This window comes from Mandrillus leucophaeus, unplaced genomic scaffold (genome assembly GCF_000951045.1).
Source record: "Mandrillus leucophaeus isolate KB7577 unplaced genomic scaffold, Mleu.le_1.0 Scaffold130, whole genome shotgun sequence".
Lineage (NCBI taxonomy): Eukaryota > Metazoa > Chordata > Mammalia > Primates > Cercopithecidae > Mandrillus > Mandrillus leucophaeus.
The window spans coordinates 1,901,503-1,911,322 of record NW_012101255.1 but is presented as its reverse complement, the minus strand read 5'-3'; positions in this window follow the sequence as shown (position 1 = coordinate 1,911,322).

The window sequence follows — 9,820 nt, the reverse complement described above, 5'->3', positions numbered from 1 at the left end:
CTCCTGGGTTCAAGCAATTCTCCTGCCTCAGCCTCCTGAGTAGCTGGGATTACAGGCACATGCCACCACAGCTGGGCACAGTGGCTGACGCCTATAATCCCAGCACTTTGGGAGGCCAAGGCGGGTGGATCACCTGAGGTCAGGAATTTGAGACCAGCCTGGCCAACATGGTGAAACCCTGTCTCTACAAAAGTACAGAAAACAAGCCTTATATTTTTTAACTCCCTCCTGCTTTTATTTATAAAATTTGGAGAGTCCACAGCATATCAAAGAAAAGTTTCACCACTCTTTTTTCTAACCATGCTTAATAATACAATATATTTCTATAGATTCATATGGTTTACAAATCACCTTCACCTTTGAACATGGCCTCATTTAATGCTTATAAGAAATATATAAAGGGCATGTCCAAGATGGCCGAATAGGAACAGCTCCAGCCTCCAGCTCCCAGCATGAGCGACACAGAAGACGGGTGATTTCTGCATTTTCAACTGAGGTACCAGGTTCATCTCATTGGGCTGTGTCAGACAGTTGGTGCTGGTCCACGGGTGCAGTCCGACCAGCAAGAGCTGAAGCAGGGTGAGGCATTGCCTCACCTGGGAAGCGCAAAGGGGAAGGGAGTTCCTTTTCCTAGCCAAAGGAAATTGAGACACACAACACCTGGCAAATCGGTAACTCCCACCCTAATACTGCATGTTACCAAGGGTCTTAACAAACAGCACACCAGGAGATTATATCCCACACCTGGCCCAGAGGGTCCCATGCCCACAGAGCCTCCCTCATTGCTAGCACAGCCATCTGCGATCTAACTGCAAGGTGGCAGCGAGGCTGGGGAAGGGGTGCCTGCCATTGCTGAGGCTTAAGTAGGTAAACAAAGCCATCCAGAAGCTCGAATTGGGTGGACCCCACCACAGCTCAAGGAGGTCTGCCTGCCTGCCTCTGTAGACTCCTCCTCTGGGGACAGGGCATAGCTAAACAAAAACCAGCAGAAAACTCAGCAAAGGTAAATACCCCTGTCTGACAGCATTGAAGACAGCAGTGGATCTCCCAGCAAGAAGGTTGAGATCTGAGAATGGACAGACTGCCTGCTCAAGTGGGTCCCTGAACCCTGAGTAGCCTAACTGGGAGACATCCCCCAATAGGTGCAGACCGACACCTCACACCTCACACAGCAGGGTACACCCCTGAGACGAAGCTTCCACAGCAAGAATCAGACAGAATCAATTTGTTCTGACCATGAGGCATCCCTGCAATCTCTCTGAATCTGCTGTATTTTGGGAGAATGTCCAATTCATGAATTGTTTTTTCCTTGCTCAATTAAACTTTGTCAAATTTAATTTGTCTGAAGTTTTAACAGATCTGGCATCAGAAGTTTCAAAGTGAAACTCTGGTGACCCCCAGAAATACCAGGTGACCAGGCGAGGTACCCGCTGAGCCCATTGTGCTCACTGTTCTCTTCATTGTAACTGGAAGTCATGGGTGAGTTTTCTCTCAGATTCTGAACTCCACTAACTTGTGCTTTGGGGTCTCTGAGTTTACTTGAGCAATATTTAGACGGCACTGAATCTAAGATCAAACTGGATTTGATAATTAACTGGATTGAATTCAATTAGAGGCCTTGGACCTCGGCTAGGTATCTTATTTTTAATAATGGAATTATCTCAGTCCAAGGAATCTGGGACTCTACCTTCTGGGACTCTGGCTAATTTTATGTATAAATATTATGAGCCCAGTACAGTTTTTTTTTTTTTTTTTTTTTGAGACAGAGTCTCCCTCTGTCACCCAGGCTGGAGTGCAGTGGCGCGATCTCAGCTCACTGCAAACTTCGCCTCCCAGGTTCACATCATTCTCCTACCTCAGCTTCCTGAGTTGCTGGGACTACAGGTGCCCACCACCACGCCCAGCTAATTTTTGTATTTTTAGTAGAGACGGGGTTTCACCGTGTTAGCCAGGATAGTCTCAATCTCCTGACCTCGTGAACCACCCGTCTTGGCCTCCCAAGGTGCTGAGATTACAGGCGTGAGCCACCGCTCCTGGCCTTTTTTTTTTTTCTTTTTTGGAGACAGAGTCTCCCTCTGTCACCCAGGCTGGAGTGCAATCACACAATTTCAGCTCACTGCAGCCCCCACTTCCTGGGTTCAAGTGATTCTCCTGCCTTCGCCTCCCAAGTAGCTGCGACTACAGGCACCTGCCACCATGCCCGGCTAATTTTTGTATTTGTAGTAGAGATGGGGTTTCACCATGTTGGTCAGGCTAGTCTTGAACTTCTGACCTCAGGTGATCCACTTGCCTCGGCCTCCCAAAGTGCTAGGATTACAGATGTGAGCCACTGTGCCCGGCCAAATGTGTGCATTTTTAGAACAATTGGTTAACCCCACTAAAGAGAACTTAGAATTAAGATGGTTGCAATGAGGAAGTTTTAATTTGGATAAAATTGTTTATTTGTGAGGCATATTGGAAAAAGGGGGATCCAAAACCCCACAAAACAGTGGGACATAGTCTTTCATTGATATGCAGAGGTCTCCGAAAGATTAAATGAATCAAAAATTAACTCCTTGAAAGATTCTTTGCAAAAAGCAAATGGAAAGCTTAAGCAACAGACCAAGGACATGACAAAAGAGGACTGTGCTCTGACTGAACTAACCTTGACTGTTTCTTCTTTTTATCCATTTCTGCCTATATACTGAGTCCACTAACCTTTTTGCTAAATTACCCTTCCACCCGGAAGATGATGAAAAAGAGGAAGTTAGATGCCTTACAAAGTAAGACCTGATCAGCCAGGCCTGCCTGCTATAACTACTTTCACTCCATGGTCTAAAACTGAGCTTAAAGCCATTGTGAAGGACTTCCCTGATTCAAGGGAAAATCTCAAAAATTTACTGAGGAATTTAGAATCCGCATAGGAGCTTACAATCCAGGGCTTCCTGACCTTTACCAATTTATTCACATGATATTAGGGCCTGGTGAAGCTCAGGAATGGATGGCAGCAGCAGAATGGGACAAATCTGAGGAGGGTATTAAAGACCCCTTCAAAAACTCATGAGAAGGACCAAAAGTAGCTAGAAAAATGGCTGAAAACCTTTTACATTCAATTTCTAAAATGTTTCTGCAAAAAGTTGATTAGTCTGTCGTATAATCTTGTAAACAAAAAAAAGGATGAACCAGTTTCAGATTACAGAACTTGCTTAGAGACAATGTTTGTGAAACATTCTGGGCTCAAAGTACAGCAAGGAGTATTTCTGTATTTCTGTGCGGGGACTGAAATAGCGTTAACTACTCTATTACAAATGGACTCCGTTCTGAACTTAGCAGTTTAATTAAAAAACATAAGCTTGGATGGGAAGTTACAGATATGACTGAATTGGTGGCCTTAGCTGAACATTTTGAGAGGACTCTAGAGCAAGAAAAAACTCAAAAAGCTATCAAGCTGACCCTTCAGTTACAATGGCTACTGGGACTAGGACCAAAGGGACCTTTCTCATTCTCATTTTAAATCACAACCGAGAGGTCCTAGAACAAGAAATTCTTTACCCCAAGATGTCTGTCTTTATTGCAAACAACAAGGGCATTGGCAAAGGGATTGTCTGCTTTTATATGGAGGTCCGCCAATAAGCCTCCCTTTGGGCTGAACTATTTATCCACTAGAGGGAGCCCAAGAGACCTTAGCCCTCCTGATAGTAACATTGACAGGGCTCCGAGGGATTCTCTGCTAAGTTGCTCCTGTAATACCTTTAAATGAACATGGAGAAACAGGTTAAAATAAATGGGGAGTCGTGTACAGTCCTGGTGGATACTGGAGCTATTCTATCTACCACAAACCCCACTTTAATAATCCAGTGAATCCCTCAAAGTAGAAAAGGTCATTTTTGTGATGAGGGTTATTTGCATTTTTAAAATTTATTTTACGTTCCAGGATGCATGTACAGGATGTGCAGGTTACACAGGTAAATGTGTGCCATGGTAGTTTGCTGCACACCTATCAACCCATCACCTAGGTATTAAGTCCTGCATGCATTAGCTATTTATCCTGGTGTTCTCCCTCCCCCGGCCCTGCCCCTAGGCCCCAGTGTATGTTGTTCCCCTCCCTATGTCCATGTGTTGTCATTGTTCAGCTCCCACTTATAAATGCCAGAAACTCAGAAGGAAAATTTCAGGCAAGATATGCTGTTACCACCCAAAATGAGTTAATAGAGAAGGGAACTCTTTCTCATTTTAAGTTGGTCCAACATGCAGAGCTTTTTGCCCTCATCTGAGCTTGTCATATAGCTAAGGACAAGTCAGTAAATATTTATACAGATAGCAGATATGCTTTTGGAGTAGTATGTGATTTTGGAATGATATAGAAACTATGAGGGTTTTCCACATCTAGTAGAACTCCCATCAAAAATTGACTCAAAGTAGATGAACTCTTTTCTGTTACCTTTTTACTGTTGTAGATTGCTGTTATTAAGATTGAAGCTCATACTTGTAGAACTGAACTTGAAAGTCAGGAAAATGCTTTAGCAGATTTTTATGCTGAATCAGGTAGTGCTGAAACTGTTAAGATATGCAATCAGAATGAACTACATAAGATTAATCCAAGCCAGCTTCCTTATGATGACCTATTTAATAAAGAGTGCAATGCATCTCATTTGGAAAAACAAAATTGGTATCTAAAAGGATGTAAATTTAATGTAAAGTGCAGACTCACAGAAAGCCCAGATGGCTGCCTGGTGCTTCCTGAGTCTTTGAAGCTTCTATTTTTTTTTTTTTTGGCCATTTTTAAAAATTATTATTATACTTTAAGTTCTAGGGTACATGTGCATAACGTGCAGGTTTGTTACATATGTATACTTGTGCCATGTTGCTGTGCTGCACCCATCAACTCGTCAGCACCCATCAACTCGTCATTTACATCAGGTATAACTCCCAATGCAATCCCCTCCCCCCGCCCCATGATAGGCCCCGGTGTGTGATGTTCCCCTTGAAGCTTCTATTGTTGAAAGCTCTGCACTCCACAACTCATCATGGAACAGAAAATGATCCAAATTATGAAAAAAATACTGGTGGGGTGACTTCCAAAACTGCTAAAATGGTTTATAACCAATGTTGCAGTCATCAAAGCAATAATCCTGGAAAAATAATCACAGTTTCAGGTAATATATGTCTACCACCTGATGGAGTACTTTAGCATTTACAGATAGACTTCATTCAATTGCCACCTGCAATGGGATATCAGTATATTCTTGCAATAGTTCGCATATTTTCTGGTTGGATAGAGGCCTTCCAATGTACTAAAGCTGATGCTATGATACTAAGAAATTAGAACATCTTTTTCCTTTATTGGGGGATCCCTGGAAAAATCTCCAGTGATAGAGGAACTCATTTTACTGGGCAAGTTATAAAGCAGTTAAATAAGGTGATACCAACTCAGTGGCATTACCATTGTCCCTGCCACCCTCACTCTTCTGAAAAGGTTGAAAGAACAAACATCATATTAAAACTGAAGTTGGCAAAGTTAACTGAATCAATTGGATTGCCTTGGTCAAAGGTACTACCTTTGGCTTTAATGGCAATCAGATCCACTTTCATTGGAAAGCATAAGTTGACCCCTCATGAAATAGTCACTGGAAGGCCTCATGCTCTTCCCACTCTCTTAAACTCTGATATAACTAAATACTGCAAGGCTTTAATGCATTATGCCAAAGTGTACTTTTGCCAGGTAAAGGAAACTTTTTGAAATCCACTAATTGAGGACAATCAGACCCTCCATGGTTTAGAACCTGGAGACTGGGTCTTCTGGAAACAACATCAGAGAAAGGCTACTTTTGAACTTTGGTGGAAGGGACCATACCAAGTTCTTCTCACCACCCATACTGCAGTGAAGCTTCAGGGCCTTGAACCTTGGGTCCACATCTCACAACTCAGAAGGGCCCCTTATGACTCGTGGAACTGTACACCTGTTGGAGACTTTAAGGTAAAGTTGACCACGGAAATCTCTCTCCAGGAGCAGACGTCATCCTAGTTGTGGACAGCTTTCCTAAGATCATGGATCAAGACTTCTCTACCATCATGAAAGCCTTATGTGTTTTTCTGTTTTCCTCATTCTTTGTTGCACTAATCCTTTCCTTTTCCCTGCAGGAAAATCCATGGGACCATAATCAGTTGATGGCTTTAGCTCAAGCTTGTGTTGTAGCACAAAACCAGAGTAGTTGTTGGGTTTGTGGGCTAATACCAAAAAATCAGGAAATAATTCCACTGATCCCAATGCCTCTCTGTGTTCCCAATGAGAATCATGCTGAAACTTCAAGGGAGGAATGAAAAACTATTATTGATATTCTAAACATCACTGCTATTTGCTTTCCTACACTTACTAAAAATAATACTCTTTTTCAATCAATAACTCAATCATTACCAATTATAAAAAATCAATCCAAGTGATGCAAGCAAAAGGTATATTGTGCTTCCAGGTATCATGCACTCAAGATCTGGGAACTACTTATGTTGGTACAAGTAATTGCTTGTATAATGTAACTGGCTTAAACCCAGTAGTGTCTCCTTTTACTAAATGTGGTTATACATCCTCACTATATGCTATAAAGGAGCCACAAAAAAGTAAATTTCCCACTGGACGTTGTTCAGGAACTATGCAGATTTATGGATGAACAAACTTACCGACCCCTGCTCAAATGCAACTAGGGGGCCCCTTTTTCTAAGCCCTGAGGGTCTATATTGGGTCTGTGGAGAATCTGCATATTCTGTTCTACCTCCTCGTTGGTTTGGATCTCGTTATTTTGCCTGGTTTGCTCCTGTTTTTTGAATAGCTTCCCCTGAAAATTCTCATGATAACCCTTATAATTGGAGGCCAAAAATCAGTAACTGAAATTAGCACTAACTTTGAAAAAGATGAGGATAAGCTAGTTTCCACTGAGGAAAGATTCCCGTGGGACTCCTGAGGGCTCACTCTTGGTGGTAGTGGGGTATCAGTTGTATGGAATTTAAAGCTAATTTGTGAATTGGGGAAAATCTTAGATTTTGTAGCCAATCAGACTTCTCAGATGGGTAAAAGCTACTCTCCGAAATGTAAATGACAACATATTCATTCAAAACAAGTACTTAATGGAACATCATGCAGCTTTAAATCTTTTTTTTTGCTCAAGTTGGAAGCATATGTTTGGTGTTAAACAGAACTGAATGCTGTACTTATATCACCGCTGATTTTGTTACTACAGAAAGCTTAATTTAAAAGGTGGGTGATATTGCTGTTTCCTTAGACACTACTACCAAATACCTTAAAGAAATCTCTCAAGAAAAGGGAACCCATGATGTGTTTACAGGAGCAACTAACATTTGGTTTGTGCATAATCCTAAGTGGTGGATGATATGCTTGGGTTTTCCAAGGGTTTCTAATCCTTATATTTCTTCCAATAAGTTTCTAAGTTATTATGGTTTGTATTACACCAGGGTAACAATGAAAATGAGTACCTCTTTAAATTAGGCTACTTTCAGTGAACTATGGTCCTTAGTCACTATCACACTCCAAATGAGAACTAGGACCAATAAGACCCTAACATTGTTGAACTGCCTATATTGTATAGCTTAACTTGGTTAATTTGGTTCAGTTCATATTAGTCCATTTTCATAATGCTGATAAAGACATACCCAAGACTGGGCAATTTACAGAAGAAAGAGGTTTAATTGGACTTACAGTTCTACATGACTGGGGAAGCCTCACAATCACGGCAGAAGGCAAGGAGGAGCAAGTTACATATTATGTGGATGGCAGCAGGCAAACAGAGAGCTTGTGCAGGGGAACTCCTCTTTCCAAAACCACCAGATCTTGTGAGACTTATTTGCTATCATGAGAACAACATGGGAAAGACTTTCCCCCATGATTCAGTTACCTCCCACTGGGTCCCTCCCACAATATGTGGGATTTCAAGATGAGATTTAGGTGGGGACACAGCCAAATCATATCAGAACTCTCATTAAGGAACATGTCTTGGCATTTTGATATTATTCTCTTGATAGTCACAGTAATAGCCCCCCGGTGCACTGTATTCTCTTAAGTCTTAAACGTTTTGTATGCAGCCATCCATTGAGAGTTAATGGTCTCACTCCAACTGGGTCAGTAAGAACATAAAGATTCATTCAGCTGCTAAAAAGATGTGACTTGTGAATTTCATATTGACACTCAAGAAGACGTGTGAAGTTCCATACTAAAACCGAAGACAACTTGTAAACTCCACACTGAGACCAAACAAGTCTTCGATTGTGAGAGAGACTGGCGTCAATGCCTAAAGTTTTGGTCAATCTCTCTAAATTGAGAGGCTAACCAAAAGGGGGGAAATGTTAATGCAAATTAAATATGGCCTGAGAAGGATTTCATACTTCTATATTAGAGTCCTTCAGGATGAATCATAACCTATTAAACCATAACCTGTTTAATAGGTAAACAAGATTGAAAACCTAACTTAGGAATATATGCCTGTAACAATTGGCCTATCCCAGCAGCCATACTTCAACCACTCATACACTGCTGAGTGTTCAAACTGTGTTCAAGTAAGGCAAATGCCAACTTGTAACCTGTCCAGCTGTTTCTGTACCTCACTTCTGATTTCTGCATGTTGTTTTTTTGTCTATAAGTTTGTTCTGACCACAAGGAATCCCTGGAATCTCTCTGAATCTGCTGTGATTCTGGGGGCTGCTTGATTCATAAATCTTTTTTTTTCTTGCTCAATTAAACTTCGTTAAATTTAATTTGTCTGAAGTTTTCTTTTAATGGTGCTTAGTAGTAAAGAATGTTTTGCTAAACTATCGTGAGTCCTTGCTCAAGGTGTTCAGCTTTTTCTTATGATCTGGTTTTCAGCCCTAGATCATGTGTTTCTTCATTATTATGCACAGGGTCTAGTCAAGGGATATGTTTTGTATGTTCATATGGAATGTCCATAGAAGGGTGGTAGTGTACTATCATCCTGCCATCAGACATCACATCAAACTCGACTTTGCAATTATAGTCATCTGGCAGAGAATAACTTACATTTATGACAGATATAGTATAAAGCTCCATTTTGGATTGGAAATAAATGTTTCAAGATAATTCTCTGTGATATCACCTATTTTACTGCTGCTACTACTATGATGTATTGAGATACTTACAAAGTGGTATAAAAAAGGATGTTTTGAAGAGAAACTGCTTTTAAACTCTGCCTCTAGACATACCAATTTTCATCCCTTGACGACTCCTCACTGTACATCGGTTCGAATCCCAAGAGCATGCAAACAGACAACACGAATAGTTGTGGAGAAACATGCTGTAGTAATGAGAGCCTGGGTGCAGGCCTGTTAGGCCTCAGCCCCAAATAAGGATGGGGCAAAAGTTTTATAGTCTCCTATAGACAGGAAGTATCCTAGTCTGATGTAACTGTTACGTTGTACCCAGATGGCCTCTTTCTCCATCTTCAGGGGTGTCTTCCTGTCAGAATAGGTGTCTTCTTCCGGCTGGCCCTCTTCCTGCTTCTGCTATCTTGCTGACACACACTACTGATGCCAAGTGGCCTTGTGCCTTGGTACTGGGCCTGAGAAGGGAGGAGTTAATTTATTTCCTTAAGCTTTCAGGCCCCGGGGAGAATAGTACACTCACCAATGGCCTGTCATCTTGTTTCCCCCTCCAGTTTTGTTGAGACAAAACATCAGATGTTGTCCAAAGGTGAATGTGCTATGTTTAGAGAGGTGGCAGTACAATATAGTTAGGATTTCATGAGCATTTTCTAAGAGCAAGTGGAGAGTGAACCAGAGCTGTCAGCACATGAAGTAGACTCAAGTGCACTATAATCAACCT